The sequence below is a fragment of the Taudactylus pleione genome, unplaced genomic scaffold (genome assembly GCF_031769625.1).
Source record: "Taudactylus pleione unplaced genomic scaffold, aTauple2 ptg000015l, whole genome shotgun sequence".
NCBI lineage: Eukaryota > Metazoa > Chordata > Amphibia > Anura > Myobatrachidae > Taudactylus > Taudactylus pleione.
Window position 1 is genome coordinate 3,769,004 of NW_028284417.1, and position 24,478 is coordinate 3,793,481.

General features: G+C 43.2%; 1 protein-coding gene across 14 annotated transcripts in view; it reads left to right on the forward strand.

The window, feature by feature from the left end:
* The window catches only part of RIMS1 (regulating synaptic membrane exocytosis 1), a 417,175-nt gene that overhangs the window by 157,716 nt on the left and 234,981 nt on the right, over positions 1-24,478 (forward strand). The gene's annotated exons all lie outside the window — the stretch shown is intronic.

A 24,478-nucleotide genomic window follows, 5' to 3' on the forward strand; every position in this document is an offset into this window, starting at 1 on the left:
AATGCACGTGTGCCAACCAGTCATTGCGGTCGGAAATCGTGCGCTCGCAAAACAGCGAGGGCCTGCTAAGTTGAGTGACAGAATGAGGCGTTTGTAGGTGGTAACAGGGGAAGGTGCTTGAAAACGGGGAGTGGAGATCCGAACGCAGGCATGCCAAACGGTTAAAACGGGCTTTTAATGGGTGTGCATAATTAACAAAGCAGCGTCATCGACCACGTCACTTGGTTGTCTTTTAGCCTGAACTGCTCGCAGTGATTGCGGGAAGTAAAACCTACCACAAGCACTGCGAGCAGTTCAGATGCCTTTCGATGTACTCGATTAATCTAATAAATAGCGGAGATGACGTATGATGCGAACGGCCAGGGGGCGTCTTTACAAAATAGCGAGCGCATGTTTCGTTCGCTCGCTCAGACATAGAGGCGGCAACAGACTGCAAAGAGTGAGCACTCAATTTAAATAGCCGGCCCCTTTTTCTGAATGACCGTTCGCAAATAGCGTCCGGCTCTGAATCAGGCCCTCTGCTCACTACCAGCCAATAACAAAAGTAAATAGCTGAAATCTGCATGTGACTGGCTGATTGGGTGCTGATACTGTCAGGCAATTCATTATTGGGAACAGTTAAATTGTCTCCCATTCACGTTGTCATTATGGGGTATTGTGTGTAGAATTTTGAGGCCAAAAATGAATTTATTCCATTTTGGAATAAGGCTGCAACATAACAAAATGTGGAAAAAGTCAAGCGTTGTGTATACTTCCGGATGCACTGTACCTTGCCTGCATACTTTGTTCTACATCCTTGTACAGTGTCCTCGTTAGTGCTTCTTTCTGAAGTACAACCTCCTAGGCCTTATAGGTGTTCTAATCTCCATTCTCCACTTGTATCGGATATCTGATCATAGGGCCGCGACCTGCTTGCCTGGTGCAGCTTAAACCCATATTCCGCTTGCAGGGGTCACTGGTGAACACCTCCCAGCAGGTTAGACTCCGTACCTTTGGTCGGGTCTCACAAACATCCGATACTTGTGGATGAGGAGGTCATACTTCCAGGCCCCTCGCCTCCGATTCCTTCCACAACCCCAGCCAATAACAAAAGTAAATAGCTGAAATCTGCATGTGACTGGCTGATTGGCTGCTGACACTGTCAGGCAATTCATTATTGGGAACAGTTAAATTGTCTCCCATTCATTTGAATGTGCTTTCTGCATGTAACTCACATTCTAGTCATCCCATTGAAATGAGTGGGAAAACACTGCTACTTTTGTCTTGAAACACTCTAAAATGCATCCAGGCCGTATCAACCATGGGTATACCAGATGTGAACTGCATTTAAAAAGGCATGTTTAGACACATAGCAATAACGCCACTGGGTAACAAACCTTAACTTTGTTTTTTTTTTTATAACCTCAGAACTTTATCTGTCAATAAGGTATTGAAGGAAAGGTATGTTAACTAAGGTAGAAGCATAACTGGTAGCTACGCCATTATTTTGCAGACGGTGCCTACACACTTGATATGTGCACAAAAAAAGAAATACAGGTTCTCAGCTCCAAATTAGCTGATTGTATATAAATAAATAAATTTTTGCAATGAATAGAGGTTTTTAGCATAATCTTGGCCAAGGTTATGGGCCTACCCACCGCATCCGGGTAACCTTTGTCGGGTAGGTCCCTAACATACTAGGATTCAAATCCAGAGCGCAGGACAGCCCCAAACTGGCCCAGCTAAGCCGCCCCAGGGCACCGCCATAGTAAGAAAAGTGCAGTGTAAAAGAGATAGTTAAGAGCAGCCAAGGCTGCATATAAAGAATGAAAATAAAAAAAGTGAGGTACATGTATAATAAACAGTGAAGGGTTAAAATGTGTTATAAAGGAAAAATGTGTTATAATGCGGTGCCCTGAAACAGATCAGCCAAAGCAATCCAGGGGGACCCATGCCCCAAAAATGAAACATTGCTGCACTACACAGACTAAATATTTGCAGGACTTACCTATATTGTGCCTCTGACTGGTGTTCATATTACAATGCCAGACTCCATGCTCTAAGCAATGTAATAAGGGTGCTAGCCTGAGTGGAAAGTGTTTCAGGCTTTCCAGGTGTGAAGCCTCAGAACTTTATCTGTCAATAAGGTATTGAAGGAAAGGTATGTTAACTAAGGTAGAAGCATAACTGGTAGCTAGGCCATTATTTTGCAATGGTGGTACCCTTAGCTATCATGATTGCAACAAACTGTCTCTTTTTTATGTTGTCTGTGTGTGAAACAGCAGGAAGTGAAACATGGGCCTGTGATATTACATGATATCATACTGGCTGCACTATAACAAACTGTTTTATTACAGTTATTCCCTGGCAGACTTTGCCTACACACTTGTCGATGTGCTCACGATCCGACATTGTGTCCGATTTCCCCTTGAACTCTCCCCAGCTGCTCCCCGGCAGTTGTGGGCCAGATTTGGTGTTAAAACTGTCCAATGTGACAAACAATCTATCGTGCCTCCTAACTATTCCAGTGCATCGTGACTGAGATTGTCAGATCTGCCCTACAGCACGGCAGATCTGAAGATGCGATGTACGAACTGTGGGGACGCGCATCGACATCGTGATTGAACACTCACGATTTGGGTATATTTTACAGGATTTGTCATTACGATCCGTCGGAATCTGGCAAATCGTGTAAAATATCGCTAAGTGTGTATTTACTCTTCTGGTACCTTTGATGATCTTTACATTGGCAGCACAGATGTTTCAATTTCATTTTTAAACAGAAACACTTTACTGCTGAACACTAGAGGTCACTCAAAGACAGCTGTTCTCTTGCATGTCCCTTTAGCTGAGGAGCGAATGAGCAGACAGAACACTGGATAACAGTACAGCTAGAACACTGTTGAACCTGATTTTTTTTTTACTTCTCTAAAGCCAGCAGAGGAAGGAGAGTTGGTTAAGCTGTATGGTGAATGTCAGTTATGGTTGCCAGCAGCTGACTGTAATATGATTTTTTTACGGTGACTGGTTCGTGTTTTATGTCTCGGCTCTCTGCTGTCTCTTCTCATTTAAACTGTGACATACCACTGGTAGCTGTAAAGGAACACCATTCGCCAATGATTGCTTTACTATTGCTGCCTCCTTACAGTAGTCCAACAATTACAGTTTTTGGAAGGGGGCCAGAGCCGTAGCAAGACATTATAGCGCTTCAGGTGAGAGAGAGAGAGAGAGCACTGCCCCCCCGCCTGGCCTGGAACAAAAATATAGTGATAAATACAGTCAGGACCATAAATATTGGGACATTGACAGAATTTTCAGATTTTGGCCTCTATTCACCACCACAATGGTTTTGAAATGAAACAAACAAGATGTGCTTTAACTGTAGACTTTCAGATTTCATTTGAGGGTAATTACATCCAAATCGGGTGAACGGTGTAGGAATTACAACGGTTTCAATATGTGTCTCCCACTTTTTAAGGGGCCAAAAGTAATGGGACTATCAACTCAAAAGCTATTTCATGGACAAGTGTTGGCTATTCCCTCGTTATTTCATTATCAATTAAGCAGGTAAAAGGTCTGGAGTTGATTCTAGGTGTGACATTTGCATTTGGAATCAGTTGCTGTCAACTCTCAATATGAGATCCAAAGAGCTGTCACTATCAGTGAAGTAAGCCATCATTAGGATGAAAAATCAAAACAAACCCATCAGAGAGACAGCAAAAACATTAGGTGTGGCCAAATCAACTGTTTGGAACATTCTTAAAAAGAAAGAACGCACCGGAGAGCTCAGCAACACCAAAAGACCACGGAATGTGGTGGATGACAGAAGAATTATTTCCCTGGTGAAAAAAGACCCCTTCACAACAGTTGGCCAAATCAAGAACACTCTCCAGGAGGTAGATGTATATGTGTCAAAGTCAACAATCAAGAGAAGACTTCACAAGAGTGAATATAGAGGGTTCACCACAAGATGCAAACCATTGGTGAGCCACAAAAACAGGAAGACCAGATTAGAGTTTGCCAAACAACATCTAAAAAAGCCATTACAGTTCTGGAACAACATCCTATGGACAGATGAGACAAAGATCAACTTGTACCAGAGTGATGGGAAGAGAAGAGTATGGAGAAGGAAAGGAACTGCTCATGATCCAAAACATACCACCTCATCATTGAAGCATGTTGGTGGTAGCGTCATGGCGTGGGCATGTATGGCTGCCAATGGAACTGGTTCCCTTGCATTTATTGATGATGTGACTGCTGACAAAAGCAGCAGAATGAATTGTGAAGTGTTTTGGGCAATATTATATGCTCATATTCAGTCAAATTCTTCAGAACTCATTGGACGGTGCTTCACAGTACAGATGGACAATGACCTGAAGCATACTGCAAAAGCAACCAAAGAGTTTTTTAAGGCTAAAAAGTGGAATGTTATGCAATGGCCAAGTCAATCCCCTGACCTGAATCCGATTGAGCATGCATTTCACTTGATGAAGACAAAACTGAAGGGAAAATGCCCCAAGAACAAGCAGGAACTGAAGACATTTGCAGTAGAGGCTTGGCAGAGCATCACCAGGGATGAAACCCAGCGCCTGGTGATGTCTATGCGTTCCAGACTTCAGGCTGTAATTGCCTGCAAAGGATTTGTAACAAAGTATTAAAAAGTGAAAGTTTAGATTTAGGATTGTTTAGTTTGTCCCATTATTTTTGGCCCCTTAAAAAGTGGGAGGCACATGTCGAAACCGTTGTAATTCCTACACCGTTCACCTGATTTGGCTATAATTACCCTCAAATTAAATCTGAAAGTCTGCAGTTAAATCACATCTTGTTTGTTTCATTTCAAAGCCATTGTGGTGGTGAATAGAGGCCAAAATATGAAAATTCTGTCAATGTCCCAATATTTATGGACCTGACTGTATATGTATGTCCACAATCACATTTTAAAGTTCATTGGATTGGGGTGCTGATCCAAATGAGTCTGAAGACTCAGTATGCATAAAAATATAAACAAGGTGCACGCACCAGATTTATTGAAGCAAATGCCTTTCATTAAACAATAGTCCTAGCTCGCTGCATGTCAGCGTGTTGGTCCCGATGTGGAACTTTGTGAACATAACATGCGAGTGAAACATCTCATATACATACTTGTCAACTCTTCCTCATTATCAGGGAGACTCCCTGAAATAGTGGCAATCTCCCAATCTCCCTGAAGAGAACAACAATCTCCCTGATTGCACCTTACCCCAATTATGAAGCTGTTATATTAAAAAAAAACAGATCAATATACATTCAAATGGGATCATTAGTATCATTTCCTTGCATTGGTTATAAGGCACAATGATCCCTATGGCTACATGCATTTTCTGAAAAGTATCAGTGTGTTTTCATCAACAAGTAGATCTGTAGTATGTAAGTCCCTTTTATGACACGCCTCTCAAATGTAGCAGTACACGCCCACTTTACCACCGTGCTCGTAGGTGTTGCTTTCACAATCTCCCTGAAATACTTTTTCAAAAGTAGGCAGGTAAGCTCATATATATATACCAGTATTGATTACATAAACCTCACCTGAACTGAACGGTATGCAGTCGGGAAGCCGGCTGACCTAATCCCGACAGCCGGCTTCCCGACTGTCATATCCCGGCAAGGGTCTAAAGATACTCCGAGAGCCCGACGCCCGGCATCCCGATCGAAGGGATGCCGGGCGCAGACCGTGGATAACCGCGGTGGGAGAGGGTTAGGGTTAGGGTTCCTGGGGGGGACTTAGGGCTAAGCACCCCCCTGGGAGGTTAGGTTTAGGCTAGGGGAAGGGGGGTTTAGTGTTAGGCACCCCCAGGGGGGGACTTAGGGTTCGGCACCCCCCCGGGGGACTTAGGTTTAGAAGGGGGGGTTAGGGTTAGGGGGTAGAAATAGGTTAGTATATACTTACCTTTGACAATCGAGATTTCCTCCTCTGCCGGGATACCGCTGTCGGGATTCCAACTGCTGGGCATGGGTCTGGTGGTAAATCATACCGATTCCAACTGAACAAACATATATCATACCCACAATTAAAAACAAACAGCAAAAAGACCACAATTAGAGATGGTCATCTGGCTGTGTTCCACAATTTAAAATATTTATGTAGGCAAAGGTTTGTAGACATATCACATATATAAATGCAAAGATAGCTTAACTACATAGATCTCCAATTTGAGAACTCACGCTTTTTATAATTTGCACACAGCAAATCTTTCAGTATATTCTGATATATATATATATATATATATATATATATATATACATACATATGCAGGCTGTATAAACAAACCAGATAAAAAAAATAATACAATAATTACAAAATGTAAAATAAATAGAAAAAAAAATGGAAAAATACGAAGTCCAAGTGAAAAAATATTGTAAGTGTACTCCGTTGATGAATTTATTTTAGTAATTACTCCAAGAAGATTCACAGTGTATTCAGGTCACGTGGCCTCAAAGTATCCAGATCATGAATCCTTTGGGGTCCCAGTCAGCATGCATTTAATGCAACTTGTTTGTGTTTAGTCTCAAAGAAGTGCCTTACCACCAGCATGTCGGATTCACCATTATTAAGAGCTGCAAGTATTGAAGAAATGTGGTTAGCCATTATTTTGAGAAAGGGTCTAATGGTTTAGCCACATATAATAAGAGAACAAGTATAGATGACATGATATGATATGCAGCTCATTCAATTTTTCATTTTAATTTTTTTTCCGGTGTGTGGATGGTGCAAAAAGTCTCTGGGAAACATACTTGCATGTAGTACAGTTTATACAGTGGGTAGCACCCTGATTTTTTGTATGTCAGCCACATTGGGGTGCCTAGTGTGGGGAACAAACCAGTATATCTCTGAGATTGGGACTCCTTCTATAGCTTATTAGCAATTTTTTTGGAAGGTGTTTTTTAAGAGCCTGGTGTTTTTAAGAGCAAGGCGTCCTGTATAAATGGACTTGCTATATCAGGTGTGGTAGTAAAAACCAATCCAGCACTGGACACAGATTGATTGTTACACTGTCAATTCTCTTGAATATCCATCCAGTAGACGAGTCTTCTAAAGGCATCTGCAAACACCCTTGTCTTTGTATCCAAGTTCAATGAACCTTTGTTTCATATTACACAATTGTCCTTCAGCAGTTGCTATATCAAAATTATTCCTTAGAACCTTAAGAAATTGAGGTACTGGAAAATTTTCTTTAAATGGAAGTGGATGATGACTGTCAAAAAATAAAAGGGTGTTAGAATCAGTTGATTTTCTATATAGCCTGTGCCCAACTGATGGTGTAAACTGTGACATCTAACAAGTCGATTTCTTCATGATTAGACTCAAGTGTAAATCTACAGTAATTGGTGAATGAAGACTGTTTAGGTGCAATAGCTAACTCAGACCATATAAAAAAAAGACAAAAAAAAAAATCATCAGTGCCCGGGGGCCTAAACATCCCAGAAAAAAGGTCTAAACTTCTCCGCTCCCTATGGGCGGACCGAGTCGATGTTGCCCTGTCCATGAAACACATTTTAAACACGGACCCCAAGCTCCCACTCTCCGAGATGTTATGAGCCACCATCGCAGCTCAACTTTAATGCAAGTCACGGTCCTTGCTAGGTGGCCGGGATGTCACATCTCCCTGGCCAGACTGGGTCCTGGTTCTGTAGCTGCTAGGCAACCGGGACGCAGTGCGGCCACTGGGAATTGTAGTCCCAGCTGTTACACCATTTGCTGCAAAACACAAGGATATTATTTCCTATGGTTGGAACGTTCTGCTGTCTTAAACCTTGTATTTATTTTTTCTTCCCGGAAATTAACGGAATATAGCTTCATGACGCCATCTATGGGTCTATTTTGTATATGGCCACAATGTATTTATGAGTGTTTGGCTCTTGGATAAAATATTTGATAAAGATTACAAAGATGAATGTGTAAGAGCTGTTGTTTCAGCCAAGTATTTCATGTACTGCTGCATTTTAGTTTAGTTGGATCACATAACATGCTACTACATTCCTTTATAACACCACCAGGTATTTTTTCTGCATAAAAGTTCATAAAGATGTGTCTATTCCATGAAATGTTCCCTACTTTTTAAAGCTGCTTTTGCTAGAACACCAATTTTGGCTGTTACTGGCAGTTCAGTATTACAGAGCCTGTTATGCAATGATTGTACCCCTCCTGCTTTACCGTTACCTGTCTGTAACAGGCTCCAACTCTGTTTAAAAATGTGATTAGAGGGCAGGGCAGTAACTAGGGGTCTTCGACCTGTGCTGTTGCACAGGGTCCTGAAGGCGACATCGTCGCTGTCATATGGCACCTACATGTGGTTTGTAGTGTGCCTGGAACGGTACCCTGAAGCCAGTAGCGCTACTGCAGAGCCACGACCCTTCGGGCAATGCTCTACTTCCCAGTGCCAGCATGACATCATGACAATACGGGTTTAGGGGGCGGGGGCGGCACAGGGCACACTGTCACCCTGTTACAGTGATGTTAGAGGGTGTCAAATCTGTGCTTTTGGCAAATTTAAACTATTACATTTGACACAGAATATTGAACAGGTTGGATACAGTACCCAAGTTTAACCACTTATCTGGTCGACCCGACATCTGCAGGGGAGCCTGGAGGGGGAGGACTTGTTGGAGGGGCTCGGCGGGGTCCCGGGTCTGACGGTGATCATATTAAAATATAGTTTTTATCAATATACTTATTAAAAAATATATGAAGAAAATATTATGTTCTAAAAATATCTGTTTTTAGAAATTCAAAAGTCCACCATCAATAGCCGTAAAATTAGGGGAAAAAATTTAATAGGTAATCCTAAATTATTCTAATATGTCTTATATAAGGGAGGAGTCACAGGCAGATAGCGGTATAAGTCATATTGCATACAAGGATTCACAATACAAATACGACACCATAGTGACAACATCCATAAACATGAACCATAAATAAATCTGTATAGGTTCGGTATTCTTATCTGTTTAAATTATAATATCCAACAATATTATAATATACAGGGGAGGAATTACCTCTAATCACAGGCAGATAGGGGTATTAGTCTTTTAGATAAGTCATATTGCATAAAAGGATTCACAGTAAAAATACCAAAATTATAGACCACAGTGACAATATCCAAAAACATGAACCATAACTAAAGTATAGCTTCAGTATTCTTATCTTGTTCTCTTTGCAAATAGACATCAAAGATGTAAGCAAATAGGAAAGCCAACTATGGCAACAATTTTACAAGGTCATATTATGCATGTATAATTGAACGAATCAACAGTGCAGCATTACGTACCATATTATGCTGCATAAATTCCAAAGTCGTTAACAAAAAAAAAATCCATGTTGTTATACATGTATATAATAATTGAAATTATAATGTGATTAGATGAAGTAGGACACCTAAGTGTCTCTCAACTTCTACTGTCTCTAGATTTAAGTATTGAACGAGTGATGAGGGGGTGGAGAGGCTAGTGTCGAAGGAAACAACAGTACACCATTGCCAGGGTGTTAAGCTGGCCACACACATGGCGATATTTTACCCGATCTGGCCGATTCCGACACGACAGATCGTGTAAAATATGGCCAAATTGAGATTAAATCATGATTCCCCACTCACGATCACGATGCGATGCGCGTCCCCGCTGGTCGCACATCGCTTCTTCAGATCTGCCTTGCAGTAGGGCAGATCTGACAATCTAGGACCCGATGCACTGTGAAAGTCTGGATGCACAATAGATCGTTTGAAGATTGAACACCAAATTGTGGGCAGATCATGTGGAGATCGTGTGCTGAGCTGCTGGGGAGAGTTTCAAGGAAAATCGTACACATCGGGTCATCTTGAGCACATCACTATGTGTGTGGGCACCTTTAGCTGCTCCCTGTGGCCACTGTGACATTGAAGGAATCAGATGCACCCAAATCAGTCAGACTATCAACCAGAGGGAAAGACGAAGTGTAGCTTTGATCATGTATAAAGATGGATGTGTCCTGGCAGTCAGAAGAATCTGCACTCTGCTGGGCAAACAAGTTCCCAGTCAGTCTCCATCTTTGTGCGGTGTCACTGCCTTCTGACTCTGACAGTACAGGTCAGTTGAGGTTCAGTGCAGTGCTGGGGGCGTAAGTCAGGGTCAGCGTTGTCTGCGGTATCGCTCCCTTCTGACGCCGGCAGTGCAGGTCAGGTAAGGATCAGCGTGGTGAGGTTTCTCACTGCCCTAGGCAAAATATTAGCCTTCTGCCCCTATTCAATCTATCAGTCATTGGCACAAATAGGAGAAAATACAACAGTAGGGATTGGGGAAGACAGATTAGTGTGGATGGGTAGGAAGACAGAGTAGTGCGGGTGGGGGGAGAAGACAGAGTTGCACAGTTGGGGGAAACAGAGTGGTGCAGATGGAGGAAGAAAGAGTGCCACAGAGGAAAGGAAGACAGCGGCATGGCTTAGGGGAAGGCAGTGGTGCAGAAGGATACAGAGTGGCACGGATGCAGGGCAGTGCAGATGGAGAAAGACAGATTGGTGCGGATGAAAGAACACAGACTACCATAGTTCGGAGACCACACAGCAGTAGGGATTGGGGAAGACAGATTGGTGTGGATGGGGAGGAAGACAGAGTGGTACGGGTGGTGGGGGGAGACAGAGTTGCACGGTTGGGGGACCAGAGTAGTGCAGGTGGAGGAAGAAATAGTGCCACAGATGAGAGAAAGACAGCAACGTAGCTGTGGAGAAGGCACGGATGCAGGGCGGTGCGACTGGGGAAAAACATTGGTGCGGATGAGGGAACACAGACTATCACAGTTGGGAGACCACACAGCAGTAGGGATTGAGGAATATATACAGTCAGGTGCATAAATATTGGGACACTGACAGAATTTTCATATTTTGGCCTCTATTCACCACCACAATGGCTTTGAAATGAAACAAACAAGATGTGATTTAACTGCAGACTTTCAGATTTAATTTGTGGGTAATTACATCCAAATCAGGTGAACGGTGTAGGAATTACAACGGTTTCTATATGTGCCTCCCACTTTTTAAGGGGCCAAAAGTAATGGGACAAACTAAACAATCCTAAATCTAACTTTCACTTTTTAATACTTTGTTGCAAATCCTTTGCAGGCAATTACAGCCTGAAGTCTGGAACGCATAGACATCACCAGACGCTGGGTTTCATCCCTGGTGATGCTCTGCCAGGCCTCTACTGCAAATGTCTTCAGTTCCTGCTTGTTCTTGGGGCATTTTCCCTTCAGTTTTGTATTCATCAAGTGAAATGCATGCTCAATCGGATTCAGGTCAGGGGATTGACTTGGCCATTGCATAACATTCCACTTTTTAGCCTTAAAAAACTCTTTGGTTGCTTTTGCAGTATGCTTCAGGTCATTGTCCATCTGCACTGTGAAGCGCCGTCCAATGAGTTCTGAAGCATTTGACTGAATATGAGCATATAATATTGCCCGAAACACTTCAGAATTCATTCTGCTGCTTTTGTCAGCAGTCACATCATCAATAAATACAAGGGAACCAGTTCCATTGGCAGCCATACATGCCCACGCCATGACACTACCACCACCATGCTTCACTGATGAGGTGGTATGTTTTGGATCATGAGCAGTTCCTTTCCTTCTCCATATTCTTCTCTTTCCATCACTCTGGTACAAGTTGATCTTTGTCTCATCTGTCCATAGGATGTTGTTCCAGAACTGTAATGGCTTTTTTAGATGTTGTTTGGCAAACTCTAATCTGGTCTTCCTGTTTTTGTGGCTCACCAATGGTTTACATCTTGTGGTGAACCCTCTTTATTCACTCTTGTAAAGTCTTCTCTTGATTGTTGACTTTGACACATATACACCTACCTCCTGGAGAGTGTTCTTGATTTGGCCAACTGTTGTGAAGGGGTTTTTCTTCACCAGGGAAATAATTCTTCTGTCATCCACCACAGTTGTTTTCCGTGGTCTTTCGGGTCTTTTGGTGTTGCTGAGCTCTCCGGTGCATTCTTTCTTTTTAAGAATGTTCCAAACAGTTGATTTGGCCACACCTAATGTTTTTGCTATCTCTCTGATGGGTTTGTTTTGATTTTTCATCCTAATGATGGCTTGTTTCACTGATAGTGACAGCTCTTTGGATCTCATTTTGAGAGTCGACATCAACTGATTCCAAATGCAAATGTCACAGCTAGAATCAAGTCCAGACCTTTTACCTGCTTAATTGATAATGAAATAACGAGGGAATAGCCCACACCTGTCCATGAAATAGCTTTTGAGTTGATAGTCCCATTACTTTTGGCCCCTTAAAAAGTGGGAGGCACATATAGAAACCGTTGTAATCTGTCAATGTCCCAATATTTATGCCCCTGACTGTAGCAGCATGGAGGCATATAGGGGAATAAAGTGTACATGCATAGACAGAGTATGATATTTTTTCAAATAAGGGAGCTGAACGTGTATTCTAAATTAGATAAATGCATGCAGTGAGAAGGATGTTGGAAGCCAGTGAGATTGTTTTGGTGATCAAATGGGAAGATTGTGGTCACTGAGTGGAATGTGGGAGCCACATAACTGCTTTGATCTCAGTTGCATAGACTGTATGTGTGTATTCCAATGAGCACACAATTCTGTGAATTAGCAGCTCCACCATTTTGTGAGTGACAGCAATCTCTTTCTGTGAGAGTGCTGAATCTGCAGTTAACCAAAGGATGTGATGGCATACCATAATCTGTATTGCGCAAGGAACACGTCCATTAAGGCGTCGGCCTTAATGATTGTAATTTCATTGCTTTTTGAAGTTTGAGTGGCAGAAAATCAATAGGTTTTGTGAATTTTCAGATCATGTCTAAGCAGCCTTAATGGGACATGTGAAATCGTAAGGTTTTTTGTCTATGGAATTTCATAGCTTTTTTAAAATGTATTAACTATCAGGATTTGAGCAAACTGGGCCACCTGCAGGACAACAAAATGGTACACTAACGCAGATGGAAGAGGGGACAGCACACAGGAGGTTGGTTTGGGAGGTGCACAGTGCGAGACAGCTGTAGGCATATGGGGTAGCGGCAGCAGCGGTGGTGCAGAGCAGTGGCAGCGGTGCAGTGCAAAGGGGGCATCAGTGGGCGACAGAGGGCTCACTGGTAGTGCGTATGCACGTGAGAAAATGAAATCAATAAGTCACAGATGCACGAATGCAGCAGTGAGATCCATCTACGCATCTGTTAAAAATTGAATGTGTAAAAAAATAAAAAATAAAAAATAAAAGGCGTAGCCCCTCCCCATAGAAGACAAGCAGCACCGGACTTTGCAACCCCAATACTAGTTGTGCTACTTACAGGGTTTTCAGAACCAGTCCTGGTTGCCAAAATACTGGGGGGCAAATGACATAGGGGTCCCCCGTATTTAGCGCAACCAGCACTTGGCTCTGAGTCGGTCCTGGTTCTGGAAATACAGGGGGGAAAAATGCATAGAGACCCCCTGTATATCCCAGAACCAGCACCGGACCCTTTTTAGCAGGGGGGTGAATCAACAGCCAAGGGAGCCCTTTCACCGGACCCCCCAGACGAAGCATCACCCCTGACTGCTAGTCAGCCCAGGCCAGGGATCCCAGGGGAGTTGGGGACCCCCCCATTAAAGGGGTTCCCCCTCCCCAGGGCAGCCCAGGCTGATAGCCCGGGGCTAACCCCAGCACCCTTGTGCTGTGGGTGCTGGGTTGATTTGTGTTGTGTGGTGCATATGAATATATAAATATTGTATTTTGCAGTAGTACTACAGGTCCCAGCAGGCATGCCCCGCATACTGACACTTGGAGAACCACAAGTACCAGCAGGCAGGGCACTATGGGCCTGCTGGTACCTATAGTACCCCTGCAAAAGAATTATTAAAATAAAACAGACAAACACCATTTTTTAAAGTATTTTATTTAGCGGGACCTTCACCTGGGGGCGGCAGCCTTAAGCTGTTTTACATGGCTGCTGCTTTCCCAGGACTTCTATGGGGCCTTCACCTGGAAGGCGATGGCCTGTAAGCTCTTTTTCCTGGCCGTCGGCCATTCAGGGCTTCCGCGGGGTCTTCTATCTTCAGCAGCTCTTCCCTGCTGCCTCACCGCCGCCGACTGAGTGCACGGCAACTCACACTTGCAGTATTTAAGCCAGCCAAGGGGGCGGGGCGATGACGTTGCGAGCCTGCATTGGGTCGCGGAGTCCATCTTTGAATTTCAAAAATGGCGCCGAGGCGGTATATTTGAAAAGGGCACGCTCGGTTCTCACCATTGAATTCAATGGTGAGAACTGCTCATTGGCTGAGAGGTGGAAGGCTCGCCTCTCTCAGCCAATGAGCGCTCCGCACCGGGATTTCTGGACTGAAATCCCGCAGCGGAGCTTTCATTCGAGTAGTAGTGTCTTTAGAGGACACTACTAATGTCCGTGGGCTCGGGTAATTCGTGGGTTTTTTTTCCAAGACCCAGGATTTGCCTACTTTGGAACGAAGAGGACAGATCCACGCATAGGAGGAGGTGAGTATAAAATGTTTTATTACAGGTACACCATTGGATTACCTACTGGAGAAGAGGACAGATTGGCTTCAGGGATACATAGGTGAGTATGTGAGATAGTGTGTATGCATGTGTGAGTACATGTGTGTGCATATATGTTTTAATAAAATTATACTTTTGTACGGTGTGTGTGTTTTTTTACTATAGCTTTTGTTGTGGAACTACGGCTACCAGCACGCCCGCAATGCCCCGCATGCTGATGCCCGGGATAGCCCCAGGCTATCAGCCTGGGCCTGGTGTGCCCTGGAGAGGGGGACCCCTTTATTTGGGCGTCCTCAACTCCCAAGGGATCCCTGGCCTGGGCTGACTAGCGGTCAGGGGTGATGCTGTTGCTGGGGGGCCCGGTGAAAGGGCTCCCCTGGCTGTGACATCACCCCCCCCCCCCCTGTTAGAAAGAGTCTGGTGCTGGTTCAGGGAAATACAGGGGGGCCCTATGCATTTTTTGCCCTTGTATTTCCAGAACAATAATGGGTCAGAGTCCAGTGCTGGTTGCGCTAAATATGGGGGACCCCTATGTCATTTGTCCCCCGTTTTTGGCAACCAGGACTGGTTCTGAAAAGCCTGGTGCTGGTGGTGCTTCATATTTAGCACAACCAGTACTGGGGCTCCATAGCCTGGGGCTGGTTGGTTTTTTGGGGAGGGGGCCACGCCTTTTTTTTTTTTACACTGTTTTTATTTTTAAACACAGAAGCACAGATGGGTTTCAGTGCTCCTGTGTTTGTTTTTCTTAAACACAGATGCAGGTATCATGGAATTTTCAGATCCGCACCTTCATCTGTGTGCTGCTACCTCCCCCGGGTCCTAACGCATGCACCGCCGCCGCTAACGCCCACTACCACCCCGGTTCCCGGCCGCTGCTAATGCCCGCTAGCCCCTACCCCCTCTCCCCCGCATCCCGGCCGCAGTAAACGCCAGCTTCCTGTCCCCCGGTCCCGGCCCCCACTATTCCCGCAAATGACGGACATCTTGCTGCACCCAAGTGAAGCCACTGTGACTACACTTGCTGGAGGCTCCTATTGAGGCTGCGCACCAAGTTCAAAAGTCCTATCTTTACAATGGCGCATTCTTGAGGTAATAGCTTATAAACTGTAACTTTCTACTTTACCTGAACCCCAAAAGCACATACACTGGCACAATAGCTACCTAATAAAACAAACCCCAAGTCTAAATTCGCCACCTACCCTGAATTTTGCCTTCCCAAAAAACCCCCATAGACTATAGCAGAAAAGTGGTCCTAACTGAGAATGTCAGAAAAATGTGACAGTTGGAGCTTTACATCCATTTTTTAGATCCTCATTTTTTTATGTTTATGCCCTGAAATTTGGCATGCAGCACCGTGCGACATTTCTACCCGCCCCTACCAAATTTCAACTTGGTACCTCCTATAGCTTTTGAGATATAGCCCCTTAAACACCCTGCCCCCCCCCTTCAGAATTCTCTATGGAGAAATCCGTTTTTTTTAGATGCAGCCTTAATATAAGGGCACGACTGTGGCCTTATAATATATATACCCACATACATATATAGTGTCATGCAGACACACTGGTCAAGGGGGAGCTGGAAAATTATCCGTATATCAGTAGAACTCTGTACAGTTGTTCCCGTGTAAGGGGTTCTTTGTTAACTTATTGAACCTAGAAAGTTTGAATATTCAAACAGGCTATAATATATCTCAGTAACTGCAGCATAAATAATGACCCCTTGGGGAAAACAGCTTAATTAGATTGGGATATGTGTAGAAAGTGTATATGTATGTGTGATTTTTAAAATGTAATACGGGTTGAGTCTCCCATATCCAAAATGCTTGGGACCAGGGCTATTTTGGATAATGGAATATTCCGTATTTTGGAATATATGCATATCATAATGAAATATCTTGGGAAAGGGGCCCCAATATACACACAGAATGCATTTATGTGTTTATATACACTTTATACACACAACCTGCAGGTAATTTTATACAATATTTTCAATAATTTTGTGGCTCAAGCAAAGTTTGTGTACAGAAATTAAATTAATTTATGATTCATATACATCTTATACCCACAACCTGAAGGTAATTTTATACAATATTTTTAATAATTTGTGCCTTAGACAAAGTTTGTGTACATTGAACCATCAAAAATCAAAGGTTTCATTATCTCAGTCCTGCCAAAATAATTCCGTATTTCGGACTATTCCGTATTTCAGAATATTTGGATATGGGAGACTCAACCTGTAGTGAACTCAACAAATACCCATATGTATACCCATGCGCACATACAGTCAGGTGCATAAATTTTGGGACATTGACAGAATTTTCATATTTTGGCCTCTATTCACCACCACCATGGCTTTGAAATGAAACAAACAAGATGTGCTTTAACTGCAGACTTTCAGATTTAATTTGAGGGTAATTACATCCAAATCAGGTGAACGGTGTAGGAATTACAACGGTTTCTATATGTGCCTCCCACTTTTTAAGGGGCCAAAAGTAATGGGACTATCAACTCAAAAGCTATTTCATGGACAGGTGTGGGCTATTCCCTCATTATTTCATTATCAATTAAGCAAGTAAAAGGTCTGGAGTTGATTCTAGGTGTGACATTTGTATTTGGAATCAGTTGCTGTCGACTCTCAAAATGAGATCCAAAGAGCTGTCACTATCAGTGAAGCAAGCCATCATTAGGCTGAAAAATCAAAACAAACCCATCAGAGAGATAGCAAAAACATTAGGTGTGGCCAAATCAACTGTTTGGAACATTCTTAAAAAGAAAGAACGCACCGGAGAGCTCAGCAACACCAAAAGACCCGGAAGACCACGGAAAACAACTGTGGTGGATGACAGAAGAATTATTTCCCTGGTGAAGAAAAACCCCTTCACAACAGTTGGCCAAATCAAGAACACTCTCCAGGAGGTAGTCAACAATCAAGACAAGACTTCACAAGAGTGAATATAGAGGGTTCACCACAAGATGTAAACCATTGGTGAGCCTCAAAAACAGGAAGACCAGATTAGAGTTTGCCAGTCAAATGCTTCAGAACTCATTGGACGGCGCTTCACAGTGCAGATGGACAATGACCTGAAGCATACTGCAAAAGCAACCAAAGAGTTTTTTAAGGCTAAAAAGTGGAATGTTATGCAATGGCCAAGTCAATCCCCTGACCTGAATCCGATTGAGCATGCATTTCACTTGATGAAGACAAAACTGAAGGGAAAATGCCCCAAGAACAAGCAGGAACTAAAGACAATTGGAGTAGAGGCCTGGCAGAGCATCACCAGGGATGAAACCCAGCGTCTGGTGATGTCTATGCGTTCCAGACTTCAGGCTGTAATTGCCTGCAAAGGATTTGCAACAAAGTATTAAAAAATGAAAGTTAGATTTAGGATTGTTTAGTTTGTCCCATTACTTTTGGCCCCTTAAAAAGTGGGAGGCACATATAGAAACCGTTCACCTGATTTGGATGTAATTACCCTCAAATTAAATCTGAAAGTCTGCAGTTAAATCACATCTTGTTTGTTTCATTTCAAAGCCATTGTGGTGGTGAATAGAGGCCAAAATATGAAAATTCACATGAGAATACTATGGGATCCAATGGTGCTGAGGATTAGGTAGTAAAGATTGTCGGGGTTCCCCCAGGAGTGAAGTCCAGAAACAGCCTTGAGGACTGGAAAAATAAACAAGGTTCGACTTTGACCGAGTTGCAGCCTTGGGGGCTGATGGCGCTTGGCGAGATGTGGCCTTTGGACCATGGAGCAGCCTTGAGGGCTGGTAGTGCTAGACAAGATGCGGCCTTTGGGTCGTGGAGCAGCCTTGAGGGCTGGTAGTGCCAGACAAGATGCAGCCTTTGAGTCATGGAGCAGCTTTGAGGGCTGGTAGTGCTAGACAAGATGCGGCCTTTGGGCCGTGGAGCATCCTTAAGGGCTGGTAGTGCCAGACAAGATGCGGTCTGAGGCCGAGTAGCAGGTCACAGAGTTGCGTCTGCAGAAAGATGCAGAAGTGCGACTTGCGTCGCCGAGATGACACAAGTGGCAGTGGACTCTGGATTGTGGCCTGTGCTGCCGAGATGACACCAGCGGCATGAGATACTGGAGTGCGACCTGTGCCGCCGAAATAACACAAGCAGCAGTGGACGCTGGGTGGTGGCCTGTGCCACCGGGATGACACAAGCGGCAGTAGATGCTGGGTGACAGCCTGTGCCGCCGGGATGACACAAGTGGCAGGTGGCACTGGAGTGCGGCTTGTGCCGCCGAGTTGACACAAGTGACAGGCCGCTGGATTGCGTAGGCAGAAAACACTGGATAGTGGACTGTACCGCTGGGATGACACAGGTGGCAGAGACACTCGAGACAGACTGAGGTACAAGATACTCAACAGGATTCAAACACCAGAACCGGAAACACGTGAGACACTATCACCGGCATCCGAGCAATGCATCAGCAGGATAGAAAACAGGAGGAACAACCAATCCAGTCCCAGCAGAGATAACATAGGCCCAGAGAGAGGAAATCACTGGTTGACAGTGCAGCGTCTCTGTCTCCCAGCAACCGGCCTAAGGGAACTGTAAGGAGCACCGTTGTCCAGCAAGATGCGGCGACGGCTTGTGACAGCTATTCATACAGTCAAGAGTAGCCGGGGAGCATCTTATCTTCTCTCTGTCTCCCGACCACCTGCCACATACCTGTGATGCAGCTGCAGCATCCGGCTGTGTTTGGCAGAATGCTGATTGGTGGATGGCTCTAGTCCCATCCACCATTCACAGTGGTGGGATGTCTGACCACACTGATTGGTGGATGGCTGGAGCTATCCACCAATAAGAATTCAGAAGGTTGCAGGAGGACTAGACAATGAGAGGGACTGATTGCAGCAGGGTAAGTATGCTGAATGTTCAGAGTTCTATAGTTAGGCCGCCTCAAAGATCTGAGTTCTGGGCACTATTTGCAATGAGGGAGGGAGGGAGGGAGAATAGATTTGGACCATAACTTTTAATAAAAAGGGCAGACAGATGTTGGATAAGATGTTTAATGAGAGGGTATTTCTGGCATTGCTTTTTTATAATGGAGTGGTATGCTTGTGTGTGTGTATGTGGGGGGCTAATGTAGTGCATTATTTTTAATAAGGGGATTGTGTGGGTGTGTGTGTGTGTTACACTAATTTTTCCATCGCAGTTTGCTGGTAGAAAAGCTGGGGCCAAATGCTTGTGTTGCCCCCCAGGCTGAAAGTTGCCAGCCAGCCTCTGCACATGGGTAAGTCCCAATAGCGAGTGGTTTTTTGGGAGGCTGTTTGGTAAAATGGCTTCTCACAAGCTAATCTCTTAAGTTTGTCGATCTTCTCACACAGTATTATTCAGTTTAGCTGCAAGATCTGAGTCACACAATAGAATATGCCAATGTTTTTTTATCTTCTGTTTCATTTCTCTCCAGTTGTTGCAGAAATTACTCACAAATCAAATATCATCTGATTGTTTTGCCATTTTTGTGGTCTTGTCACTTAATATCATGGATTCTCTCTTAAAAAAACAAAATTATGGGCTTTTTAAATCATTTTGTTACTATAGCTTCGTTCTCTTAGACTTGTTAAATCCACACTTTGATATTATATGTTGTTTCATTGGAACAGTTTCTTATGAGTCTTAAAAGTTCCCCTTTCGGGATGTTATCTAATGTTGGTGAAAATGTGAGCTCGAGTGGAGTAACAGGATGTTTGCAGCCATGTTTTTCTTGTATTGGTTGCTATCATATTGTTGTAATCCTTTTATATTTTAAAGTCCAGAAAAGAGACATCACTGTAATTTGCTTCAAAAGTAAATTTAAGATTGATATCATTATTGTTGAGGGTATGCATGATATCTTCTAGATGTTTTTGTGTACCATCCCAGATCAGCAGTATATCATCTATATACCGAAGCCAGGTGATGATATGCTGTGTATGTTGGTTGTTGTTTTCACCAAACACTATCTCACGCTCCCACCACCCCAAAAACAAGTTTGCATATGTGGGGGCACAAGCTCCCCCATGGCTGTTCCCCTCACTTGTAAATAGAATTGATCATCAGAAGTGAAAAATGTTTTGTTCAAGACAAAATGAAAAGGTTTTAAAAGAAAGTTGTGGAAGCAATTGAATCCCTCCATGATTAATAAGTATTTTATAGCTGCTATGCCTAAATCATGTTTGATACTTGTGTAGAGGATTCTACATCAATACTTGCCAATAAGTTGTTGTCACATATCTGGATGTCCTGAATCTTTTTCAGTACATTGGTCATGTATTGTGCATAGGATGGTAATCCTGTTACATGGTGTCTGAGGTGTGTATCAATAAAATGCTTGCTTTTTCAGTGATGCAACAGATTCCCGACACTGTTGGTCCATCAAGGTTCATCAAGGTTTTCTTGAACCTTCGGGAGTAGCTAGAAGGTGTGAATTTTCAGATTATCAGTTGTTAGGATCTCCTGCTCTTCTTTAGTAATCCTGCCCTCCTGGGCAGCTCAATTAATAATCTTGCCATATAGATCTTTAAAGTAAGTCGTTCAAAGGGTTTAGAGAACATTCTAATGTAGCAGTTGGTATAATTCAATTGTTTCTTTTAGATACATATCACTCTTAGGAGCATAATGGGTCTAGTTTTACTTTTGGCTTTGATGGAAATTTTCCTGTCACTAGAGGACTGGCGAGTTCCTTTTTACTCTTTTGGATACTGGCCCTGTGTCGGAGCTACCCTCTGATACTGACAAACCAACTCTGCTAACTGACTGGCTGAATTCTCACCTTTGACTCATCCTGGAGAGATATAATTGAATTACCTTTTTTGGAGAGTGCCTAATGCAGCCCTAGCCAAGTCCTAACCCACTCTCTACGGTGGCTGCTGCCTCATCTTAGTTGGATTGTTAGGGATTCCACCCTGGCTGGACCAGATACCTTTATATCCTTTGCCCTAAGCACTGCAAACTTTTGTCTTTTTTCTCAGCTGCACCTCTAATTTCATGGAAAAGACACCACTCTTTTTCTTTTTTAATATCCACCTTCTTCTGTTTAGGACCATAAGTTACCTGCCACTAATCCTAGTCCTATAGACCATATCCTGCATGCAGAGAACTTTGGCCTCCATTGTAGTGGTTTGGCTGACCATGTTATTTTGCAGTTAAACATCTCTACTCAGTCCCCAGTGGACCTAATTAAGTCTCAACTACTACAATTTACTGTGACTCCACAGAGAAAACTATTTCTGTACTATTATTACCATAATGCTAACATTAACACCCTGATACCAACTGGATAATCACCATTGAAGTTGACTGTTAATTTCTTATTCTACAAAAGGAGCGTGAGATTGGAAGTGCTTATCCCTTACGCGGTTGAGATCCTTCTGCATTGCATTTGTGAAGATGGTTTCCTCATTTTCACCATTATTTTGATAATTCACATCTCATTGATTACACTTGTGTTGTGCTTTTGAATAATACTGTAATTAACACTTGACTTAACCTATACAGATATCTATACTAATATTATAAGAACATTGTGTCTATCTGTTTGTTCCAAGTTGGCACAAAACCTACTAAACCGATTTACATGAAAACTGCATCTTGTAGTGGAAACTCCTAGAAGGCAAGTATGTTGTGAGGGGTGGGGGATGATTTGGGCCTGCGTTCACTTGAATAGGATAGGCTACATTGCAGTATGTTCACAGGGCACACTGTGTGAGTGGAGGGTGAAGGCGCTGCTGTCACCAATCTGTATAGCGATGCTTGACAGGGCTCTTATGCAAAGCAATACAGCACCTCAAATTAAAAAAAAATATTGGCAGAAGTGAAGCCGTGGGCAACAGCTAGTAATTTTACAGCATTATTTAAACTTTTGCTACAACTTTGTGGCTCCTTTCTGCCTTATCTTTTCGAGATATATTCAGAAAGATGGTGTATGCAAATTGGTTGGTGCTTTGTTCAGGGTGTACTGCGCAGGGCACCTTTTTTGTGGCACCGCACACCCTGCATGGTTTTGGAGGGGAGGTTAGGGTCAGGCACCACTGGGGGGGTTAGGGTTAGGCACTAAGGGAGGACGGTTAGGTTTAGGCACGAAGGGGGGAGACTTAGCTTTAGGCACGAAGTTTAGGGGGTGGGATGGGGAGGGTTAGGCCACAACAAGGGAGGGTTAGGGTTAGAAGGAGAAGGGGGGAGGGTAGGTATACTTACCCGACCCCTGTTGGGATACCAGCTATCGGGATGCTGCTGTCGGTATTTTGACAGGAGGCATCCCGACATCCGGCATTACATACCCATTCCGTCCTGTGTTACTAGTCCCAAGCAGAGGACAAGTGACGAAGCTCATACAATGTTAATGTACAAATTAGAGCATACAGTGTACCAGTCACAAACTATTTATCAGTTGCCTTGAAAAGTTAGATGATCTAGGAAACAAGCTCCTTGGCAATAATTTAGGTTTCACTACTTACTTTTAAATTGGTTTCTGTATTAAATAATGAGAACCTTATTGACATCCCCCATATTGAACATGCTTAATGTATTGTCTTGAAAAGAGATGGCCCGGCCCAAATCCAGACCTTTTGTTGACAAATACTTAGATTATTATACCAAGGAAGCTATACTTAACGTGTATAAAAAAAGTACATTTGGTAACTGTTAATGATAGGGTCTTGATTATTCAGTTGCAGGTTCTGAAAAAGTGTAAGGAAATTTCCACGGTTTCATACACCTGATGCAAGCAAATAAATGTTTTGCTGTTGTGTACCATGCAAAGCTGATGGTCGCTGACAATGTTTACACCTTTGTATTTGATAAGTGACCTGGGGTGGGATGCATGACGTATCGCATTCAAGATGCAATGTATCCTGCCACGCTTCGCATGCATGTTTGTGTTAATAACGCAGGTATGCATGATGAAAAACGCAAAGGACCTCTCTCTCGGTAAGTGCTGTCCTTTGCGAATTAATAATTGAAACCGACATGCATGCGAAGAGTGACGAGATCCATCGCATCCTAAATGCCATGCATCATGCATCCCGCTCCTGATGTCTCCCATGACTTCTTATGCTCTCTTCTGCAGCAATGTCAGGACTCAGGACTAGTCTCAATAGATCACCTCATTGCTGGCTTACTGCTTTCTCCATTTTGTTTCTCTTAAAATTATAATTATAGATATGTGAGTTTTTATCTGTTTCTTCTTCTTGTCAACCTTACACCACATTCTCCCTCTGAATCTTTGATTTTGTAAATTTTTTATTCTTTAAAGTAACTGTCTCTCTCTGGACTACTCACCAGCAACAGCCTACTGTATTATTGCATGGTTATGTTTTTTTTTTACACATGGATGTTGTCTGTGACATGTGAGTAACCTGATTGTGGTTCTTATAGAGGTAGGGATGAAGCAGGCACTCGGTTTTATTATATATTCACTGCACTTCTACAGGAAGGGTATTGGATAACAGAGTCATTTTATTTCTACCTAATACACTTCTACTCGCTCCATCTCACCCTAAGTTCCTCTCCTGGAATGCTGTTAGCCTAAGCCTCAGCCTAAATGATCATTTGTTAAAGGAATGTGTATCTTCTTCATGTGCAACTAAATGCTGAGTGATTTCAATATCACTGTCCTGATTTATTTGCTCTATCTTAAGAGTCAAAGCTACTAAAGGTGACTCTTCTTCTCTTCTTATCTTTTCACTAACTCAGAACATGCTGCTTTAAAATGTATTGTTCAACTTTTATTAAAAAGCCAATTAATTATGCCCTAGCTAAATACACTCTTCCAGTGCTGGAATCTCACAGTTTTGATTTATTACAGGCCCAATACCATACCAATAAGGTGTTTCATTGAGTACCCCAGTTCGATTGGGGCAACCCTTTAGATAGCTTGCTTTTAAAAATGACCCCCAGACATAAAGCAATTTGATTCATTGTGACTTTTTATACCCCTCTTTTTATTACACCATTAAACGGTTTGGTATAGTACAGTGGGAAGA